Source organism: Schistocerca serialis, chromosome 4, assembly GCF_023864345.2.
Source record: "Schistocerca serialis cubense isolate TAMUIC-IGC-003099 chromosome 4, iqSchSeri2.2, whole genome shotgun sequence".
Classification (NCBI taxonomy): Eukaryota; Metazoa; Arthropoda; class Insecta; order Orthoptera; family Acrididae; genus Schistocerca; species Schistocerca serialis.
The window spans coordinates 501,204,525-501,228,154 of NC_064641.1; the positions used below are offsets into that span (position 1 = coordinate 501,204,525).

General features: G+C 45.5%; 1 protein-coding gene across 1 annotated transcript in view; it reads right to left on the bottom strand.

Moving 5' to 3' along the window:
• Positions 1-23,630, bottom strand: part of LOC126475228 (acyl-protein thioesterase 1) — a 163,144-nt gene that overhangs the window by 48,384 nt on the left and 91,130 nt on the right. The window lies entirely within an intron of this gene.

The following is a 23,630-nucleotide window of genomic DNA, read 5'->3' on the forward strand; positions in this document are numbered from 1 at the left end:
TAAAGGAGAGAATTGAAACCCGTGTGAGAGGGTCCATGCAGAGGCACGCCGTATAGCCACCTGGAGCTGCCGTTCTGCAGATGGCATCGAGGAGGAACTAACCCAAATGCAGAAATCATCCACATACAGGGCAGGGGCGACCAAGGGACCGACAGAGGCCACAAGTCCATCGATAGCAATGAGGAAAAGAAGGACACTCAAGACAGAACCCTGTGGGATGCCCGTCTCCTGGATCCGTGGAGAACTAAAAGCAGTACCAACTCGAACTCTGAATGACCGATGGATCAGGAACTGGCGGATAAAAATCGGGAGTGGGCCCCGAAGACCCCACTGATGAAGGGTTAGTAAGATGTGATGGCGCCAGGCCGTGTCATAGGCCTTGCGAAGGTCAAAAAACACTGCAACCAAATGGCGGCGCTGGGAAAAAGCCTGCCGAACTGCGGATTCCAAGCGAAGCAAATGATCGATTGGAGATCGTCCCTCTCGAAAGCCACACTGGTAAGGGGACAATAGATCCCGAGATTCGAGGACCCAAGTGAGCCGACGGGCTACCAGCCGTTCAAGTAACTTACAACCAACATTGGTCAAACTAATTGGCCGATAGCTGTCAACAGATAGGGGGTTCTGACCAGGCTTAAGGACAGGAACCACAATGCTATCCCTCCACTGAGAAGGGAAGTCACCCTGGAGCCAGATACGGTTAAACACCCGAAGAAGATGGTGCCGTTGTGGAGCACTGAGATGTTGAAGCAGCTGGTTATGAATGGAATCTGGGCCAGGGGCCGTATCATGAGAAGAAGATAGAGCAGAAAGAAATTCCCATTCAGTGAAAGGTTCGTTGTAAGATTCTGACTCACAAGTGGTGAAACATAAGGTGACAGCTTCAGCCTGCTGTTTTTGATGAAGGAAAGCAGCTGGATAGGAGGCCGACGCTGATGCCACTGCAAAATGGGTCGCAAGATGTTCTGCGAGAACTAATAGGTCCGTACAAATGCCATCTGGGAGGTGAAGTCCTGGGAGGGTGGACTGCCGATGGCAACCTTGGAGAGAGCGAAGTGTAGCCCATACCCGTGACAGAGGGACAGTGGAACCAAGGGAAGAAACGAATCGTTCCCAACATATCCGTTTGCTCTGTTTAATTAAATAACGGGCTTTAGCGCGAAGGCGCTTAAAGGTAGAAAGGCTGGCTACAGATGGGTGCCTCTTAAAGTGTTGCAAAGCTCGACGGCGATCACGGATGGCAATGGCAATGGCCGTACTCCACCACGGGACTTGCCGACGACGAAATTGTCCAGATGAGCGCGGGACAGCAAGGTTAGCAGCGCGAACAATCGCGGCAGACACGTCACGTAGGACGTCATCAATACAACCCAACAAAGAGGGAGAAAACTCGACCTGTGCAGTATATAGAGGCCAATCGGCGCGGTGGAAAGACCAACGAGGTAACCTGTCCATCGGGGAGCGGGAAGGGAGCGTGATAATCAACGGGAAATGGTCACTATCACAAAGGTCGTCGTGTGGCGACCAGTGTAATGAAGGGAGGAGAGAGGGAGAAGAAAGAGAAAGATCAATGGCAGAAAAGGTACCATGACCAGCACTGAAATGAGTAGGGGAGCCATCATTAAGAAGGCATAGGTCGTGGTCTGCAATAAATTGGTCTATAAGAAGACCTCGTCTAGATGGAAAGGCACTGCCCCACAAAGGATGATGAGCATTAAAATCCCCAAGGAGGAGGAAGGGAGGAGGAAGTTGCTGAAGAAGGGTGGTTAAGGCAGCAGGTGTAAGAGTCCTGTCAGGAGGGAGATAAAGATTGCATACTGTGACTGCAGAGTCTAAGTGGACCCTAACAGCAACCGCTTCTAATGTAGTGTGGAGAGGAATCCACGTGCTAGCAATGTCTGTACGGACCAACGTACAAACGCCACCAGAAGCCCGCAAGGGTCCGACCCGATTTCGACAGAAAACACGGAACCCACGGAGGGTCGGTGAGTGAGCATCAGTAAAATGAGATTCCTGGAGAACCACACAAGCTGCTGAGTAGGACGAAAGAAGGGATTTCAATTCCGGAAGGTGACGATAGTAGCCATTACAATTCCACTGGAGAACCACAGAACGATGGTTTAAATGAGGGCTGAACACGCTAAATCCAGTCATACCGCCGGGTCCCCACCCGTCACCGACAAGGAGGGGGCGACATCCATAAACGACAGGTCAGAATCCGGTTGTGAAGCCGGGGAAGGGACCTCTGGTGACACCAGAGGCTCTTTGTCCCGGGACTTATGTTTCTTCTTCTTTTCAGGCTGAGATCGAGGAGGGCTGTGTGGCATAATGGAGCCAGCTGCAGCAAGATCAGGAACAGAAAGAGAACGGGCGACCAGGGGGCCGATAGACCGCGGCTCTCGCGGTCGCCGCGCTGCAGCAGACCTTTGACCTGGAAGGTGCCGGGAAGGGGCATCCCGGGAGAGGCGCCCTTGACCGGCAGACGCCGAAGGAGTGGGACACTTCTCCGGCTGGGGAGGGGGAGCAGCGCCCAGAGGAGAAGGTGTGGGAGCCGCAGGGGAGGGGGGAAGGAGAGGGGTCCGGGATGGGGGTAAGGAAGGGGGAGGAAGGGATGAAGATGTAACCAAGGCGTAACTAGATGTCATGGACACAGGGTGCAATCGTGCGTATTTCTTATGGGCCTCTGTGTAGCTTAAACGATCAAGAGACTTATACTCCTGTATCTTTTTTTCTTTCTTATAGACTGGGCAATCTGCTGAACGAGGAGAATGACTACCATGACAATTTACACATACAGGAGGGGGAACACAGGGACTCCCCTCATGGAGTGGACGTCCACAGTCACCACAGAGAGGGTCCTGGGTACAGCGAGAAGACATGTGGCCAAAACGCAAGCACTTAAAACACCGCATAGGAGGTGGGATGTACGGCTTCACATCACAGCGATAGACCATAATCTTAACTTTCTCAGGAAGGGTATCCCCTTCAAAGGCCAGGATAAAGGCACCAGTATCAATACGATTATCTTTAGGACCCTTCTGAACACGCCGAACAAAGTGAACACCCCGCCGTCCGAGATTGTCCCGAAGTTCCTCATCAGTTTGAAGGATGAGGTCTCTGTGAAAAATCACACCTTGTACCATATTTAGAGACTGGTGAGGGGTAATGGACACGGGAATTGTGCCAAGATGGGTACAGGCACGAAGGGCCGCAGATTGGGCAGCCGAAGCAGTTTTTATCAGTAACGAACCCGACCGCATCTTGCTCAGGGAGTCCACTTCGCCGAACTTGTCTTCAATGTGTTCCACAAAGAATAAAGGTTTGACACTGGTGAAAGTATCTCCATCAGTCCTGGTGCAAACTAGATAACGGGGGAAAGGTTTTGCCCCTAGACGACGCGCCTGACCCTCCTCCCAGGGGGTAGCCACGGAAGGGAAGGCCGAAGGGGCAAGAGAAGCAGCACTTGAGGAATCAGTACCACGCAGAGAGACGGCCGCAGAAGAGCGGCCAGAGTTTTGGACCCGTATGCGTTTCATCTGCATAGCGTCCGCCCTGATACCACCCACTCCGATCAGGGGCTCTCCTCACGGGCGCCACCCAGCCACAGCAAGGGCCGTCTGGCACGGCGGCCATTGCCGGGAGTTCCGATGCTCCAGGATGACGAGCAACTACTCCAAGGCATGCATGAGGAGGTCACAGCTCAGGTATCAGAAGTGTGATCCCTGTGTGTTCAGGGGGCTCAACCAAAAGGGTACATAGCGACCCCACCACACGGGCTGGCTACCGTGCTGGCTATGCACCCTAGCATCAGACAACGACGTAAAAGAAAAGGTGGAATGTACTATGAGGGCACACGTCGGAGACACTAGGTAAGGTGCTCTTCCCCAAATGGCTCACACTACGGAAGAGAAATTTTGGAATGGAGGTCAAACCCCAGAGGGGGACCAAGGAACGCCAAAAGGAGGAGATGATTACGCAAAAAAAGCCGGAGTGTAAAACCAACAGAACCAGGAGGATAGCGGGGGCCAACATAAGCAAGGACACCAATAGAGAGAGAGGAGAGGGCGAGGGGAAAGGGGTATGGAGGGGAAAGGAGGGGAAGGGAAAGGAAAGGAAATGCAGCCCGGGAGAGAAAGAAGGCTGCAATGGCTCGGGGCCCCGTGCTCGCCACGCACGTATCCACGAAAGAGTTGTGGACCCCCTGGGGGGGCCGCACTTGAAATCCACACTGTGCATTCATCGGCAAATTTCAAGACTCGAGCCACCACACCAGCCAGCATGAATCATACGTTCCGTCACCCTGCAAACTCAGCTGGTAAGAGAGATGAGGTGGTAGCTAGAAGGAAGGTTTTTGTCCTTACCTGGCTTAGGTATTGGTATGACTGAGGCTTCACGCCAGCATCCGGGAAATGTGCCCTCTGCCCTAATGCAGTTGTATGCGTTAAGCAGAAAGCGCTTGCACGCAAGAGAAAGGTGCTGCAACATCTGAATGTGGATTGCGTCTGGCCCTGGGGCGGAGGATCGGGATGAACTCAGAGCATGATCTAGCTCCCTCATAGTAAGTGCGGCATTGTAGCACTCACGATTCGGAGAAGAGAAGGATACCGCCTGAGCCTCCACTGCTCAATTCCGGTGGAGAAAAGCAGGGTGATAGTTGGAAGAGCTTGGAACATCTGCAAAATGGCGGCCCAAGGTATTGGAGTAGGAGTCGGCAAACGGGCAGCACACAGGAAACGGTTGCTAGAGTAGGCATTAGAAAGAACAGACCACTGAAGACGATGGGCAAGCTAGGCAGTGCAGAAGGATATGTCCAAATGGGTACAGGTGTGCAAGGAGTCGGAAAGGAAAGAGTGCTCCGTGCTCCAGTGTTAAGGCTGAAGTGGTTAAGTTGGTCAGCCAATAGGGCACCTCTCTGATAGATCCTGGAAGAACCCCAAAGGGGACGATGTGCATTGAAGTCACCAAGTAGCAAATATGTGAGAAGTAGCTGCCAATAATCTGAAGGAAGTCTGCCCTGGTGACATCGAATGACAGAGGGACCTAAATGGTACAGAGGAAAAAAGTCAGGTGGGGAAGGAAAAGGCGAACTGCAACAGCTTGAAGATGGGTAGTCAGCGAGATGGGTTGACTATGAATGTCATCCCGTATGATCAGCACGACACCCACATGAGATGGAATGCTAACCTCAGGGGGGAAGTCAAACGGAATCGGTAGGAAATGTGAAAGCTCAAAGTGGTCGTGAGGGTCCAATTTCATTTCCTGAAGGCAGAGTCCAAGAGGACGCTGCAATGATAAAAACAGCCATAAATCCTCTTTGTGGGACCGAAGGCCGTGAATATTCCATTGGAAGAGAGTCATAATGAGGAAGAAATGTAGGGGTGGCACCTCGGTGGCTGCTGAGTGACAGTCAGTAAGGAGTCGCTACTACAGGGCACAGAAGCAGGTGGATCCTGCTCCATGGTGTCCACAGAAGTATCGGCTTGCTTGTGGGTCGGTCCGTGGAGTCCAACACTGAAAAATGGTTGGTGGTGAGCACGGGCGACACGAAGGCCGGCAGCGCTATGGTATCACGTGGTGCTACTATCGAAGAGAATCTTCAAGTTGGTGAAGGAGAAAATCATTTGCCTTTGGTGGACTTCCTCTAACCGGAAAGGCTCGAAGAAGACTAGGGTTTTGTTTGGATGGAGGGACGTAGGAAGTCTTCAATGGGAGTATTACTCCTGTCCTTTCCAGCCTACCAGTTGTGTAGCTGGTGGCTTTGTCTGATGGCTTTGTGCACAGCTGGATGAGGGGATGGCGATGCTACCTTGACACTAGGCGATTTCACAACCTCAGAGCTGAATGGAGATCGCACGTCTGCATGGCCATGTCCTTTATGGAGCGAGAGGTAACACGAACAGACCTATAGGTACCAGACGGGAGAATGCTGGGTTTGTGACTAGCTAGTAACTTGTGAGCTACTGGGTAAGGCACTTTTTCCTTTACTCGGATCTCTTGGACAGCCCACTCATCAAGAAACATTGAGCAATCCTGAGAGGCGGTGGCACGGCCGCCATTGCAGTTGATACAGCAGGGAGGAGGAGGTGGACAGTAGCCCTCATGCGCATCCCTGCCACAGGTGACACATTTGGCTAGGTGTCGACAAGATGTTCTAGTGTGGTTGAAATGATGAAACTGGTAGCAGCACATTGGGTTCGGAATGTACAGCTGGACTGTTGGTTGGTTGGTTTAAAAGAGGGGGGAAGGGACCAAACTACGAGGTCATCGGTCCCTTGTTCCTAATAAAATAATGCCACAAATGTGAGAATAAAGCAGATGTGACATATAACTCAAAACGGAAAGAAAGGAAAAACCACAAGAAAGAAGGAAAGGCAATGAACACTAAAAGGAACAAAAGAGGACAAGAAAACAACAGAGAGACACTACAAACAGAAGTGAGTAAAACAAGAAAGCAGATTACAGTGGCTGGCCAAGGAAAAGCCAGCCACTCTGCATCACATTAAAACCTCTGCCCTAAAAGCACTAGAGTGGAGGACACAGAGGAACAAAGGACACATGCTAAAACTTAGATCAAATGATAAAACCCACCCTCACGAATAAAACGTAAAATTATGTCAGCCAATGAGGCGCTGTCAGATAAAATGAGTGGCAACGAGCCTGGTAACACGAGATTTCATCGCTGGGCAGTCAAAGTGGGACAGTGCATGAGAATATGGGCCACTGTCAACCGGGCGCCACACCGTCATTGGGGCGGGTGTTCACGGTGCAAGAGGTAACCGTGGGTCACCCAAGCATGGCCAATGTGGAGCCAGCAGAGGACAACTGATTCCCTGCGAGAGGCCTGCACGGAAGACTTCCACACATTCGTAGTGTCCTTAATGACACGCAGTTTGTTGTGCGTACTGTTATGTCATTCCGTCTCCCAAAGCCAAAAAACCCTACCGCGTAAGCCAGAATGCAGGTCAGGTTCAGAGATGCCCATCTCCAGAAGCGGTTTCCACGTAACCTGTTTGGCCACCCTGTTGGCAAGTTTGTTGCCTTGGATGCCGAAGTGTCCTGGGGTCCACACAAACACCACTGAACGAAGGGACTGGTCCAGGGCATAGATAGACTCCTGGATGGATGCCACCAAAGGATGGCGAGGGTAGCACTGGTCGATAGCATGTACGCTGCTCAACGAGTCAGTACACAGAAGAAACAATTCCTCGGGGCATGAACGGATATAATGAAGTGCACGAAATATGGCCACCAGCTCTGCAGTGAATACACTGCAGTCATCAGGCAAGGAATGCTGTTCAATATCGCCACTGTGGACAAAGGCAAAGCCAACATCACCATCAGCCATCGAGCTGTTGGTGTAAACCACTTCAGAGCCCCTGAACACTTCAAGCATTGAGAGGAACTGACAGCGGAGACCCGCAGGGTTAACGGAGTCCTTAGGGCCACACGAAATGTCCAGGCGAAGCTTTGGCCTAGAGCTACACCATGGAGGTGTATGTGAATGTACTTCGAGCAGAGGTGGTGCAGGGAAGGACTCCAGTTCAGACAGAAGTGATCCCATGAGAACCACAATCGTTAGCCCTGACTTGGGCTGCCTATGCAGGAGGTGAAATGCCCTGGCTGGAAAAATAAGACGGTAATTAGCATGTTCAAGAGAGCTATGAATATGTGCAATGTAACTGGCGAGCAGTTGTGCACATCGGATCTTCAATGGAGGAACTCCAGCCTCCACCAGTACGCTTGTCACTAGACTCATCCTAAAAGCTACTGTTGCTAGTCTAACTCTGCAATGGTGCAATGGGTCGAGCAAAAGCAATGCTGAGGCGCCGCCGAACCGTAAATCACACTCCCACAGTCAAGGTCTCTGTAGAGCTGCAGCAGTGTGGAGTGATCTGCACCCCAGTTGATGTTGTTCAGGAAGTGGAGGGCATTGAGGTGCTGCCAACACTTCCATTTAAGCTGACGAAGATGAGGAAGCCATGTCAAATGAGTATTAAAAACCAGACCTAAGAATCGATATGTCTCCACTACAGTGAGTGGATTGTCATTAATGTAAAGTGCTGGTTCCGGACGAACGGTATGATGCCGACAAATGTATGAAACACATCTTCATGGCTGAAAACTGGAAGCCATGGGCTAGAGCCCATGACTGCACCTTGTGGATGGCTCCCTGTAGGCAATGCTCAGCAACACCAGTACTGGAAATGCAGAAGTCATCTGCATACAGAGAAGGTGAGACGGAGGGCCCGACAGCTTCTGATAGACTGTCAATGGCCACTAAAAATACACACACACACTCAATATGGAGCCCTGCGAGACTCCATTCTCCTGGATATGGATGGAACTATGGAATGCACCAACTTGGACACGGAAAGTACGGAGCGACAACAAGTTTTGGATAAAAATCGGGAGTGGGCCCTGGAGACCCCACTCATACAATGTGGCAAGGATATGATGTCGCCAGGTTGTGTCGAATGCTTTACGTAAGTCAAAAAAGATGGCAACCAGGTGTTGGCATCTGGAAAAGGCTGTTCGGATGGCAGATTCTAGGGACACAAGATTATCAGTGGTAGACATGGAGCCAGAGGGCCACGCGACTCCAGGACCCAAACCAACTGCCGACACGCCATACGTTCCAGCAGCTTACACCATTGTGATGGAAAGATGCCATCGCATCAGATCTGGTTGAAGAGGACGAGGATACGTCACTTGCAGTCAGAGGAGAAATGTTTAATCACCTGGCTGTGGATACCATGAGGCCCAGGAGATGTGTTGGGGCAATGTGCAAGGGCACTGAGGAGCTCCCACTCTGTACATGGAGCATTACAGGATTCATTGTGGCGTGTAGTGGAGGGGAGGACTTTCCGGCATGGAGCATTCAATGAGGCAGTTTACACCTCAGTCACCTGCTGCCACTGACTTATAGCCTGAGCAGTCTATATCCTTTTTGTCTGTGGGTCTGGCGAGCACTAGGTCCTCAGCATTGAAAACCAGACGCCAGAATCTCCACCCCATCCTCAGATGCAAAGCTTGTATGTAGCGGTTGTGTGGGTGCCACTGCAATTTCCTTGGTCTTAGGGGTCTTCCCTTTGGATTTCTGTCGCTGCTCGTTGGGTTTCCCCAGCTGGGAGGACTTCACTGGCTCAGTCTCCAAGACTGAGGATGAGCGTGAAGCCCTGCAACCGGCTGCTTTTGAGCTCTTCAGCCACTGGCAGGTGTCATATTTCCCAGTAGCAGAAATCTGGGAAGGGAGTGACCCACAGGACCCCTTCCTAGCGAGAGAAGCCAAAGAAGACTTACGCTTTTCCGGCTTAGAAGTGGGGATGGACGTCCCCGATGGTTGGGGGGGGGGGGGGGGGTGTTGCTCCCGAAGTAGGTGGTGTGGGCAACAGGGAGGGAAATGCCCCCCACCATCAAGGGGGCAGTGTAGTCTTCTGGCTTTGAGAGGTGACTGGGGTTGGCGGAGCTGATGGTGCCAGAACTGTTGTAGCGGCAGCATAAGACGATGTCATACATACAGGATGCAGGTGTTCAAATTTTCTCTTAGCCTCAGTTTAGGTTAGTCGGTCCAGGGTCTTGTACTCCATGGGTTCCCTTTCTTTTTGGAGAATCCTGCAGTCTGGCGAGCAAGGCGAATGGTGCTTTCCCCAGTTGACAAAGATAGGAGGCAGGGCACATGGAGTATTGGGATGTGATGGGTGTCCACAATCTCGACATGTGACGTTGGAAGTACCGCGAGAAAACATATGGCCGAATTTCCAACACTTAAAGCACCGTATCGGGGGAAGGATATAGAGCTTTACGTCACAGTGGTAGACCATCACCTTGACCTTCTCAGGTGATGTATCACCCCCGAAGGCCAAGATGAAGGCACCGGCAGAAACCTAATTATCCCTTGGACCCTAGTGGACACGCTGGATGAAATGTATACCTCACCACTCTAAATTGGCGTGCAGCTCATCGTCAGATTGCAAAAGAAGGTCACTGTGAAATGATACTCTGGATCATGTTTAAGCTCTTGTGGGGCATGATGGGTGCAGAAACATCCCCCAGATTGTCACAAGTGAGTAACACCCGTGACTGAGCAGAGGATGCTGTTTTGATTACGAATGACCAAGATCTCATTTTGGACAATCCCTCCACCTCCCCAAACCTGTCCTCTAAACGCTCAACTAAAAACCGAGTCTTCATCGTCATGAAAGATTCCACATCAGCTCTCGAACATACAAAGTACTGGGGAGAATAAGATCCGCTGCCATCCTTAGCCTGACATTCCTCCCATGGTGTGGCCATGGAGGGGAAAGATTTGGGGTCGTACTTCTGTGCGTTGAATTGAGCACGTGAACACTTAGAGGCTGCTGGTGTTTCACCACCAGCAAGAGATGATGGACTACGCTTCATAGCGTGTCATCTGCCCTGATGCTACCCACTCTGACCAGGGGGCCTCCCAACAGGTGCCACCCAGCTGCAGCAAAGGCCACCTGGCAGGATGGCCATTGCCAGGAGTCCCGATGCCCCTGGGGGATGGTCATCTACCCCTTGGCATATGTGGGGAATTAATGGCGCAGGCATCAGCAGAGCAATCCCTGTGTGGTCAGAGGGCTACAACCAACAGGGTACATGGCAACCCCACCACAACGGACTGGCTACTGCGCTGGAGATCAGGTGCTAAGAAGTCCATAGTGACACCACAAGGAACCTTGATGCAGGGGGAAGGGTCTTTGAATCATTATGTTTATGTTTTGTAGACGTTGACTGGGGTGATTGTTCACACCTCCTGAATGCCTGACAGGGGGACCAATCGGCAATTTGGGAAGGTTGCAGCTCAGGCAATCACCCCTCCCTGGGCCTGGCCTGTACCATGGGGTACGTGCGAACCCTACCTGTAGACCCGGGGCTGGGAATTACACATTACCCAGTCACCTGTTACGTGTCAGATGCATGTGCCAGCCTTCAGGAGTGCACAGGGAGGAAGAAGAAAAAGAGGAAACTCAAACGATGAGGCGGAGGAACGAGAGGAGAAGGGAAACAAAGAAAGGAAAATGAAGCAAAAAACAAAGGTGAGACTATAACATCCCAGACATGTTCCCCAAGTGAAGGGAAAAAGAATAGCAAGGGGACAGACATGCAGCACGGAAGGGAAAAAATGCTGCAAAGGTTGAGGCCCATGGTAGCCAAGCACGAACCCGCCAAAGAGTAGCGAGGCCCCTGAAGAGCAGCGAGCCCCCTGGAGGGTGGGGAATGGGGTGATGGGGAAGGAGAATGGGCCAATGATGAACGTAGCCATGTAGCCACACCATATGGTGACACATTCGTCATACGGAGGAACTTCGTACACAGTGACTGGAGATGAAGATCCCCACACTCGGCAATTGTATGTGTCCACTTAACCTGTCAGGACCAGGGCCAGCCCTCATCAACCTCAATTCTTGCAAGACAGTGGAGAGTGAAGTCAACACTTTGCGGTGCGTCCTGTGCTTCGAGCTGTTGTACGATATGGATCTCATACGGATACAATTTTTGAATGGTTCAAAGCACCTTCCATACAGTGGACCACAGGATGTTCAACTGTCATGATACAGCATGTGCACTGCCTGATGACTGGGAATTGCATGCATCATTGTCTGCCACAGCAACAGCGAGTTCATCACTCTCCTGTTGGGCAAGTGGTCGTTGCCTCTTTCCGGATTGACGCCCAGTTTTCCAGCTGATTCGAACTACTTCAACATGCTCCGCACAGTAAGTGGAGAAAGAGGACCCTTCCATAATCCTTTCAGTTGGCGATATTCTTGAAGTGCAGCTGCAGCATTATTATTGTTTTGATAATAGAGCTTCACCAATAATGCCCTCTTCCTTTTGTCCAAGCTCATGTTGACACATCAACAAGTGCCTTGCAACTGGTCACATGTGGGAGAATATGTATCACGATGACTGATCATGGCACCTGGTGGCCATAGTTGAAACTGGACAGTGGCGCTGTGAGGCATGGAAGTCATGCACCCATATTCTTGACATTAATGCTACCAGGTTTGGTACTTGTAAGGTAATTAGTTTCTGTGTTGTAGCTTGCTAAATAAAGCACTCCGTCATCAGGCCACGAGTGGCCCATTGGGACCATCCGACCGCCGTGTCATCCTCTGAGGAGGATACGGATAGGAGGGGCATGGGGTCAGCACACCGCTCTCCCAGTCGTTATGATGGTATTCTTGACCGAAGCCGCTACTATTCAGTCGAGTAGCTCCTCAATTGGCACCACGAGGCTGAGTGCACCCGGAAAAATAGAAACAGCACATGGCAGCTGGATGGTCACCCATCCAAGTGCCGGCCACGCCCGACAGCACTTAACTTCGGTGATCTCACGGGAACCGGTGTATCCACTGCGGCAAGGCCGTTGCCAGCTTGTTAAATAGAGAAAATTTAATTATAACCACACGGTATGTTACACAATACACTGACAGTGAAACACATGTTACGCACAAAATGTGGTACCATGTATTCTCATTCGAATATATTATGCTGATACGGTTGTTGTTGTGTCAGTGTTGTAACCTCACATAAAAATGAATCAAAGATATCTCACCAGGTAATACACAAACAGCTCCTGAGCCAACTCAAGTTAAAACCAAGATATGTATACGATGGACAACACATCCTGTCAGGGTTGCAAGTAGTGAATAGTGAAGCAGGAGAAGTATGACGGTGAGTCAAATGAAAACCTTAAATTTGTTATAACAAATCGAAATTTCGCGCCGCTTTCCTGTAAGTTGGTAAGCATGCTACCAACAGCGTCCAGAATGGCCTGTCGGTGGCAGCATAGTGCAGATGCACACATACCGTCGCAGTATCAATATAAAGATGGCCACCCCACTTGCGACTTGCACCAGGGAAGAACAGCGTTCTGTTATTTGGTTTTTGTGTAGTGAAGGTGTGAAACCTGTTGAAATTCATCGACGAATGAAGGTTCAGTACGGTGATGCATGTTTGTCACAGCACCAAGTCTACAAATGGAATACGAAGTTTGCAAATGGTGTGACTTCAACGGAAGATGCTCCTCGTCCAGGTCAGGCACAAAGAATTGTGACCCCACAGAACATTGCAGCAGTTGAAGCCATAGTGACCGAAAACCGCCGAGTGACACTGAATGACATTGCAGCATGTTTAAAGATTAGTCATGGGTCAGCACACTACATTGTGCATGATGTGCTCCAGTTTCACGAAGTCTCTGCGAGATGGGTGCCACAGCAGCTGACTCCTGAAATGAGAGAACGACGTGTTTATGCTTGTGAAGAACTACTTCGGCACTTTCAACGAGAAGGTGATGGCTTCCTTGTAAGAATCGTTACTGGGGAGGAAACCTGGGTTCACTTCCACCAACCGGAAACGAAGACAGCGAGCAAGGAATGGCGCCATTCCTTATCACCAAAACCAGAGAAGTTTCGAACAGAACCATCAGCAGGGAAGGTTATCCTGACTCTCTTTTGGGACAAAAAAAGGCATCATTTTGGAGCATTACATGCCTAGAGGGACCACTGTCATCAGTGCATCATACACAGATCTCCTAAAAAATTATCGGGGGCCTGCAATCAAATCAAAGCGACTTGGATTGCTGTAAGCAGGTGTCCCTTTGCAACATGGCAATGCAAGGCCCCACACTGCCCATATAACAGTTGCAAAAATCACAGACCTGCACTTTGAGTGTCTTCCTCATCCACCATATTCACCAGACCTTATCCCAAGTGATTCCCATATGTTTGGACCACTCAAAGACACAATGGGAGGAAAGAAGTTCCAATCTCAGTGCACGAGTGGTTGCGCGGACTACCAAAAGAATTTTTTCTAAAGGAATTTATGCACTTTGTAAGTGCTGGAGGACTAGCATTGAGTGTGGGGGAGATTATGTTGATAAGTGATACAGCTTTGTACCACTTCTACATAACAAATAATATTTTTAAAAAAATATTTAAGATTTTCAGTTGACCCACCCTCGTAGCTGGCTGTACTTGCAACACCATGCATTATTTCAACAAAGAACACAGTTTCATGCAAACGGCAATGGGCTTCAATAAGCACACTTATGTTTCACAAACAGTAAGTATCTGTGATGACTCAGACCCTTGTCTCTTAATTATAAATGAGTAGTCTGACTGTTGAATAAGTGGGGGAATAATACCATGTTGTACAGGGTGCCAGCCAGTCAGGAATATTTTTGAGGTATTGATTAAAAAATTAATTTCAAAGGCCCATTGAAACCTTTACAAGGTTGGTTTGTGGGATTAAAGGGACCAGACTGCGATGGTCATCGGTCCCAAACCTTTACAAGTTTTCTCCCAGAGCAACTTATGTTGTGCCTAAGTGACACAAGTTACCTGTCTTTCAAAACCGAGGCAGGTCTGTCCAGTTTATTTATTTATTGTTCCGTGGGACCACATTAAGGAGAAGTCTCCATGGTCATGGAACGAGTCAATAATGAAATTACAACACGATTGTAGAAACAGATAAAATGAAATATAAGAAACATATTCAGTTGTAGATTGTAGAAACAGATAAAATGAAATATAAGAAACATTCAGGCGACACGTCGTTAGTTTAAATAAAGAAAATCAAGAATGTAACACTGGAATTTGCTTAATTTTTTAGCTCTTCCAGGAGCTCCTCGACAGAGTAGAAGGAGTGAGCCATGAGGAAACTCTTCAGTTTAGACTTAAAGCGTTTGGGCTACTGCTAAGATTTTTGAGTTCTTGTGGTAGCTTATTCAAAATGGATGCAGCAGAATACTGCACTCCTTTCCGCACAAGAGTCAAGGAAGTGCATTCCACATGCAGATTTGATTTCTGCCTAGTATTAACTGAGTGAAAGCTGCTAACTCTTGGGAATAAGCTAATATTGCTAACAACAAACGACATTAAAGAAAATATATACTGTGAGGGCAATGTCAAAATTCCCAGACTGTTGAATAGGGGTCGACAAGAGGTTTTCGAGCTTACACCACACATAGCTCAAACAGCCCGTTTTTGAGCCAAAAATACCCTTTTTGAATCAGAAGAATTACCCCAAAAAATAATACCATATGACATAAGCGTATGAAAATATGCGAAGTAGACTACTTTTCGTGTTGAAATGTCACTTATTTCAGATACTGTTCTAATGGTAAATAATGTGGCATTTAGTTTCTGAACAAGATCCTGAACATGGGCTTTCCACAACAGCTTACTATCTATCCGTACACCTAGGAACTTGAACTGTTCCGTCTCGCTTATAACATGTCCATTCTGTCTGATTAAAATGTCAGTTCTTGTTGAATTGTGGGTTAGAAACTGTAAAAACTGAGTCTTACTGTGATTTAGCATCAAATTATTTTCCACAAGCCACGAACTTATTTCATGACCTACATTATTTGATAATGTTTCAATATTACACACAAGATCCTTCACTACCAAGCTGGTGTCATCAGCAAACAGAAATATTTTTGAATCACCTGTAATACTAGAAGGCATATCATTTATATAAATAAGAAACATCAGTGGCCCCAGCACCGATCCTTGGGGAACGCCCCATTTAACAGTGCCCCATTGGGACTGAACATCACTACCACTCTCAATATTGCGGAGAATTACTCTCTGCTTTCTGTTCTTAAAGTAAGAGGTGAACCAATTGTAAGCTACTCCCCTTACTCCATAATGTTCCAACTTCTGCAGTAATATTTTGTGGTCAACACAGTCAAAAGCCTTCGTTAAATCAAAGAAAACACCTAACATTCACAACCTTTTATTTAATCCGTCCAAAACCTCACAGAGAAAAGAGACTATAGCATTTTCAGTTGTTAAGCCATTTCTAAAACCAAACCGTACATTTGACAGCAAATTATGTGAATTTAAATGCTGCAGTAACCTTGTATATACAACCCTCTCGATAACTTTAGCAAATACCGATGGCATCGAAATAAGTCTATAATTATCAACATTATCCCTGTCTCCCTTTTTATAAAGTGGCTTCACTACCGAGTACTTTAATCGGTCAGGAAACCGACCACTCCTAAAGGAAAAGTTACAGATATGGCTAAGTACTGGGCTAACATACATGGAACAATACTTCAGTATTCTGCTAGATACCCCGTCATATCCATGAGAGTTCTTGGTCTTTAGTGATTTAATTATTAACTCAATCTCCCTCTTGTCAGTATCATGGAGGAGCATTTCAGGTAACAGTCTCGGAACACTTTTTTCTACGAGCGCTGTATGATTCCCTGTTGGGACTAGGTTTCTATTTAGTTCACCTGCTATATTCAGAAAGTGATTATTAAATACTGTACATATATGCGACTTATCAGTAACACGGACATTCCCACTACGCACTGATTCTATATCCTCGACCTGTCTCTGCAGACCAGCCACTTCCTTTACGACTGACCATATGGTTTTAATTTTATCCTGATACTTAGCTATTCTATCTGCATACCACATACTTTTTGCCTTCCTAATAACTTTTTTAAGCACCTTACAATACTGTTTGTAATGGGCTATTGCATTTAGATTGTGACTGTTTCTAACGTTTTGATATAATTGCCACTTTGTTCTACAAGATATTCTTATACCTTTAGTCAGCCACCCAGGCTGCCTGTTTGTGCTAGTACCCTGTTTTGAACGTTCTAACGGAAAGCAACTTTCAAAGGGCACGAGAAAAGTCTTGAGGAAAGCATTATATTTATCGTCTACTGTATCAGCACTATTAACATCTTGCCACTCTTGTTCCTTGATAAGGTTTACAAAAGTCTCTACAGCAACTGGATCAGCTTTCCTAAAAAGTTGGTAACTATATTTAACATGTGTTGCACAAAAATCTTTTAGACTTAAAATTTGTGCATCATGATCTGAAAGGCCATACACCATTTTGCTAACAGAATGCCCTTCTAGTAATGACAAATGAACAAAAATGGTTGTTCTACTGTTCCCTTGCACTCTCGTTGGAAAGAATAAGGTTCGCATAAGATTATATGAATTAAGGAGGTCTACCAGCATCCTTTTCCTTGCACAGTCACTTATACAATTTATATTGAAGTCACCACATATAACTAACTTTTTGTGTTTCCTATAAAGTGAACCAAGAACCTCCTCTAGCTTTAGCAAAAATGTTGTGAAATCGGAGTCTGGGGATCTATAAATAACAACAGTAAGAAGTTTAGCTCCACTAAATTTAACCACACCTGCACAACATTCAAACACCTTTTCAGTGCAGTACTTTGAAACATCAATTGACTCAAATGGGATACTGTTTTTCACATACATGGCTACTCCCCCACACCGCAAAGAGCTCCTAGAAAAGCTGCCAGCCAACCTGTAACCTGGTAAAGCTGCTGACAAGAGATGGCCTGAGACCTCTGCTGAAACTGCAAGCAAATTCACGCCATTGGTTTTATCCAACATCATGTGTGGGATACAGGTCACGTGTGAGGACGCTGTAGTGTTCTGCAGTGCTGAACACAGTTGCCTCTCTTTCTCTTGTAATCCAGACCTCGACCAGAACAGACGTCTTTTCGGAAGGCAGAGCCTCTGGCTTCCCCTTGTGTTGTCCATTTCAATTAATTGTTAGACCTCCTAGACTTGCCTAAACCTGGTAACTTCCGACCCTAGACATGCCCCTTGTACACCATACATTGAAATATATCCTCTTTATTGTACCTAATTTCCTGTTTTGTCCTGCAGCCCTGGATGCCCATTCTCAAGTCCTGACCGCTCGACCTCCTGCACACTGCCGTCACGAGGCATATGTAACAACCTTCTCCCCCACACCCTGACAAATACAGCACAATGTGTTTGGAATGTGTTTTTAATTGTATGTTGCTGCTGGCGGATTTCACCATCAGTCTAACATGCAATCTGCAATAACAGTGCAGCAATGGTGAATCATTATGCACACAGTATATATTTAATATTGTCACCTAGTCATTGTCACCAGCTCAGAGATGGCTGCAGAGAATACAATCACAAATAATGTATCAGTAAGCTGGTGATAACCACTATCGTACAGCAACTGTGAAGTCAGTGAATTTGTGATTTATCCACAATCCTTTGACGCCCTACGTATATTACTTCAACAGCTGAATGTATCAGCCCATTTTAGTTTCTTGAGAGATATGCTGCCTGTACTGCGTTAAGAAGTGTCCCTAGCAGTTCACCAATTGTGTCGTTCATGTATGCTTGTAGTCCAGTGCACAGAAGTTTGAATATACACTGGTTTCTGGCCAACACCTTCCCAAAATGGTGGATTTGGTGTCAATGTTCAAAGCATTAGATTGCTTACATAAATTCACTGGTCCTTTGATCACCAGAACACGTGAAAAATGTTGTGCATATTACTCTGTGTAAAATATAAATGATCCTGGTGTCAAACCAGCTATTCAGCAGGATCCACATATTATTGGATAACTTTACATGCTCACACACCAAGGTGTTACTAAGCATGCACTGCTGCTCCTCTCTTACCCCTATGAGCAATAATATTTTAAAGACGTTCTGTAATGCCAAATACAAGGGCTATTCAGAAAATAGGGAATGTTTTGGCATAAAAAAAGGGGGGGGGACTAAGTACAAGAAACACATTTTATAATATACATCTGAAAGAGTGACTGATACACTACTTTTCCATATAGTCACCAAACACATTGAGGCACTTATCATAGTGGTGGACAAGCTTTGAAAGACCGCTGTAAAATTCTGCCGCCTGAGACTTCAGACAGTAAGTCATGCCCGCCTGGAGTTTCGCGTCATCATCAAAGCACTGCCTAGCAAGCCAGTTCTTCATCTTGGGAAACAAGTGGAAGTCGCTTGGTGCAAGATTGGGGCTGTAGGGTAGATGAGGGAAAGTTTCCCATTTGAATGAATTGAGGAGTTCTTTAGTGCGGTTTGACGTGTGAGGCTGGGCATTGTTGCGCAAAAACAAAATTTTGGACGTCAGCTTTCCTTGGCATTTGTTTTGAAATGCTCTTCTAAGGCTGTGCAAAGTTTGACTGTAACGGGCAGAATTTATGGTTGCTTTATGTTCGAGAGAATCAATAAGCAGCACATCTTGCCTATTCCAAAACACCGTCACCCTCAACTTCCTTGCTGACAAGGTTTGCAATTTTTTTTTTTTTTTTTTTTGGGGGGGGGGGGGGGGGGGGGGAGACCTTGTGTGCCCCAGTCCATGGACTGTAATTTTGTCAATTGACGTGTTTCACCTAAGTCTTGTCACTGGTTACGATTCGATCCAGTAATGAATCACTACGGTTGTGGTAGGCCTCCAGAAATGTCAACGTCCCCCCTCCCCCCCCCCCCCCCCTTTGCTGTTCTTTATGGTGCTCTGTAAGCATTTTGGGCACCCATTGTGCACAAAATTTGTGGTAGCCTAGCTTTTGAGTGACAATTTCAAAAAACAAAGTCCGTGAAACTTTTAGAAAAGAAAGTGAAAGCTCCATTATTGTGAAGCGACGGTTTTCATGAATTGTTTCATCAACTTTAGCAACAAGATCGTCAGCCACAATGCTCGGGCGTCCACTCTTGTCTTTATCATGAACATTGGTTCGGCCATTTTTAAACCGAATGCACCATTTCTGGACGAAAAATTCACTCATTACATTGTTTCCGTACACTTTGCACAGTTCACGATTAATTTCTATAGTTTTTGGGTTTTTTGCCAACAAAAACCGTATCACAGATGGCAACTGTGCTGGTCTGGAGCAGGTGACAGAGGATTTAGGATCACTTTGCAAAGATTTCACTAAGGAAGACACCGTGGTTATAGTGGGTGGGGCAGGTAACAGTATTGACAGAGATCCTGGGTACAGCATAGAGTGTGACCTGGCGAAGATTGCATCAGCATCGAGGCATACCAGTGTTGAGTTTGTATCTGTTCTTGGGCGCCATGACCGACCTCATTTGAACTCTTCTGTCAAGAGAGTTAATTTGGAGCTGGAACGGCTGCTCATGTCGGGTGCGGGGTCACACATTGGTGTGGTTCATGTTGATTCTGTCAGTAGGTGGGATTATACTAGGCATGGCCTTCACCTCAACAGGAAGGGGAAGGGTAAATTGGCTGGGGAAATAGCAGGAAAGTTAAAGGGGGGAGGCACTGTCATGAGTGGTAAAATACCAGTGGTTATAGGATTCAGAAAAGACCCTTTTTTAGGGTAGGGAGGACAGAAAGAAAACAAATTTTAAGAGAGGTTAGAACTGAGACAAACCTTCAGTTTGAGAAAGAAATCAAAAAACATAATTCCAGCTTATTACATCAACATAAACAGCCATTGGTTAAGAATTTTCAACTGTCAGCAGATATTTTAACTCCATCCAATTTTAAGTCAGTCAATGTGAAATGTCAGCTATCTTTATTGCATCAAAATATTCGAGGACTGAGAAATAAAATTAATGAATTAACTATCTGCATAGATGAATTAGAGTCTTCAAACCCAGCTGACATAATCTGCCTCTCTGAACATCATGTGACCACTGGTATAGAACTTTTAAGTGTTACAGGGTTTAGGTTAGCATCTCACTATTGTAGATCAGAAATGGAGAAAGGAGGAGTTGCCACATTCATCAGGAACTGTCATAAATTTAAGAACATAGACATTCATAAATTTTGCCTAGAACAGCATATGGAAGCATGTGCAACAGAATTAGATTTTCACAAAAAATCTTTCATAATATTAAGTGTATATCAGGCACCTGCAGGTAACTTTAATCTGTTTGTAAACCACCTTGAAGCTGTACTGGCCCATTTAACAACCAAAAACAAAGAAATAGTGGTTGCTGGTGATTTCAATGTAGATTTCCTTAAAGACTCTCCCAATAAGAACCTATTTGAGTTAGTAACACTATCATTCAACTTAATTCCCACAGTAAAGTTCCCCACTAGGATAACCACTTGCTCACAAACAGCCATTGATAATATCTTTATAGAAAAGTCAAATGAACAAAATTATATTACAAAAACCAATAGTCAATGGCCTCTCAGACCATGACATGCAGTTCCTTCTGTTAAATGTTAATACTGAACAGGATATAAAATCTGTTAAATCTGAGCTCAAGAGGGTAATCAGTAAGCCAAAAATTGATTATTTTAGGACACTCCTCAGAGACATTCACTGGACTGATGTTTACAGTGCTCATGGCATGAATGAAAAATATAACATTTTTGCTAATAAAGTGCTTACCTTATTTGAACACTGCTTTCCCCCAAAACTTACCAAGGTTAGAGCAAAGTCTACAAAGAAGCCATGGATTACTCGAGGAATAGGGGTATCTTGTAAAACAAAAAGAAAACTGTATCTGTCAATCCGAAACATTTCCAATGTTGATGCTATAGCACATTATAAGAAATACTGCAAAATATTAAAGACTGTAATACGGATGTCAAAGCAAATATATTACAAGGAAAAGATAGTCATATCAGATAACAAAATAAAGACAATATGGGATATAGTGAAGGAGGAGACCGGTAGAACCAGACATGAAGAGGAACAAATAGCATTAAGAGTAAATGATGCATTGGTGACAGATGTGTATAGTGTTGCAGAACTTTTTAACAAACATTTTATAACTGTTACTGAAAAGATGGGGTTGTCAGGTTCGGTAGATGCTGCTATGGATTACCTTAGACCAGACATTTCAAGTAACTTCCATAATATGAATTTGACCCTCACTACCCCAACAGAAATAATGTCCATCATAAAATCTTTAAAATCAAAAACATCTAGTGGGTATGATGAAATATCAACAAAGTTAATTAAAGAATGTGATTCTGAGCTAAGTAACATATTAAGCTATCTGTGTAACCAGTCGTTTATCAGTGGAATATTTCCCGAATGGCTGAAATATGCTGAAGTTAAGCCACTGTTTAAGAAGGGAGATAAAGAAATAGCATCAAATTTCCGTCCAGTTTCACTGTTGCCAGCATTCTCAAAAATTTTCGAAAAAGTAATGTACAGTCGTCTTTATAACCATCTTATCTCAAATAACATACTGTCAAAGTCACAGTTTGGATTTCTAAAAGGTTCTGATATTGAGAAGGCTATCTACACTTACAGTGAAAATGTACTTAATTCATTAGACAAAAAATTGCAGGCAACTGGTATATTTTGTGATCTGTCAAAGGCATTTGACTGTGTAAATCACAATATCCTTTTAAGTAAACTAGAATATTATAGTGTAACAGGAAATGCTGCAAAATGGTTCAAATCTTATATCTCTGGCAGGAAACAAAGGGTGTTATTAGGAAAGAGACATGTATCAAGCTATCAGGCATCATCCAACTGGGAACTAATTACATGTGGGGTCCCACAAGGTTCCATTTTGGGGCCCTTACTTTTTCTTGTGTATATCAATGACCTTTCATCAGTAACATTACCAGATGCCAAGTTTGTTTTGTTTGCTGATGATACAAACATTGCAATAAATAGCAAATCAAGTGTAGTCTTAGAAAGATCAGCCAATAAAATATTTGTAGACATTAATCACTGGTTCCTAGCCAATTCTTTGTCACTAAACTTTGAAAAAACACACTACATGCAGTTCAGAACTTGTAAGGGGTGTCCCAAGAGTATATGTCTAACATATGATGACAAGAAGATAGAAGAAGTGGACGGTGTTAAATTCTTGGGATTACAGCTTGATAATAAATTCAACTGGGAGGAGCACACCACAGAACTGCTGAAGCGTCTTAACAAATCTCTGTTTGCAATGCGAATTTTGTCAGACATAGGGGATATAAAAATGAAAAAGCTGGCATACTATGCTTACTTTCATTCCATAATGTCATATGGGATTATTTTCTGGGGTAATTCATCAAGCCAAGATAAAGTTTTCCGGGCACAAAAACGTGCAGTAAGAATTATATGTGGTGTGAACTCAAGAACATCCTGCAGAAGCCTGTTTAGGGAACTAGGGATACTAACTACAGCTTCCCAATATATTTATTCCTTAATGAAATTTGTCATTAAAAATATATCACTTTTTCAAACCAACAGCTCAATTCATGGAATCAATACTAGAAATAAGAATAATCTTCACAAGGATTTAAAGTCACTTAGTCTTGTACAAAAAGGTGTGCATTATTCAGGAACACACATTTTCAATAACTTGCCAGCAGCCATAAAAAGCTTAACAACCAATGAAATTCAGTTTAAGAGAAGCCTAAAGGATTTATTGGTGGCCAACTCCTTCTACTCCATTGATGAATTTCTGAGGAAAACCAACTGATTTGTATATAAGTACAACATAACTTCTGCACAATTTCAGTGCAGTAATGTGTTCACTGAAAATTTGTGTGTGTGTGTGTGTGTGTGTGTGTGTGTGTGTGTGTGTGTGTAAGTATAATCTAACTTCTGCACCATTTCAGTGCAGTAATGTGTTCATTGTAAATAAGTATTACAGTAGTTGTATTACATGTTTCTTACCTTATAAATAAATATAAAACTTTTTTATTTTAAATTCAGTGCAATAGTATTTGTAAAATGACTCTTAGTGTTCATTAAAAAATGACGATCATTCCACTTGGGACCTGTGGAATGGTACATTAGCTTATTTGTTTTAGTTTAAATATTTGTCATGTATTGTTGTTTTTCTGACATGTTCCACATCCTGGAGGACCTCCTCACT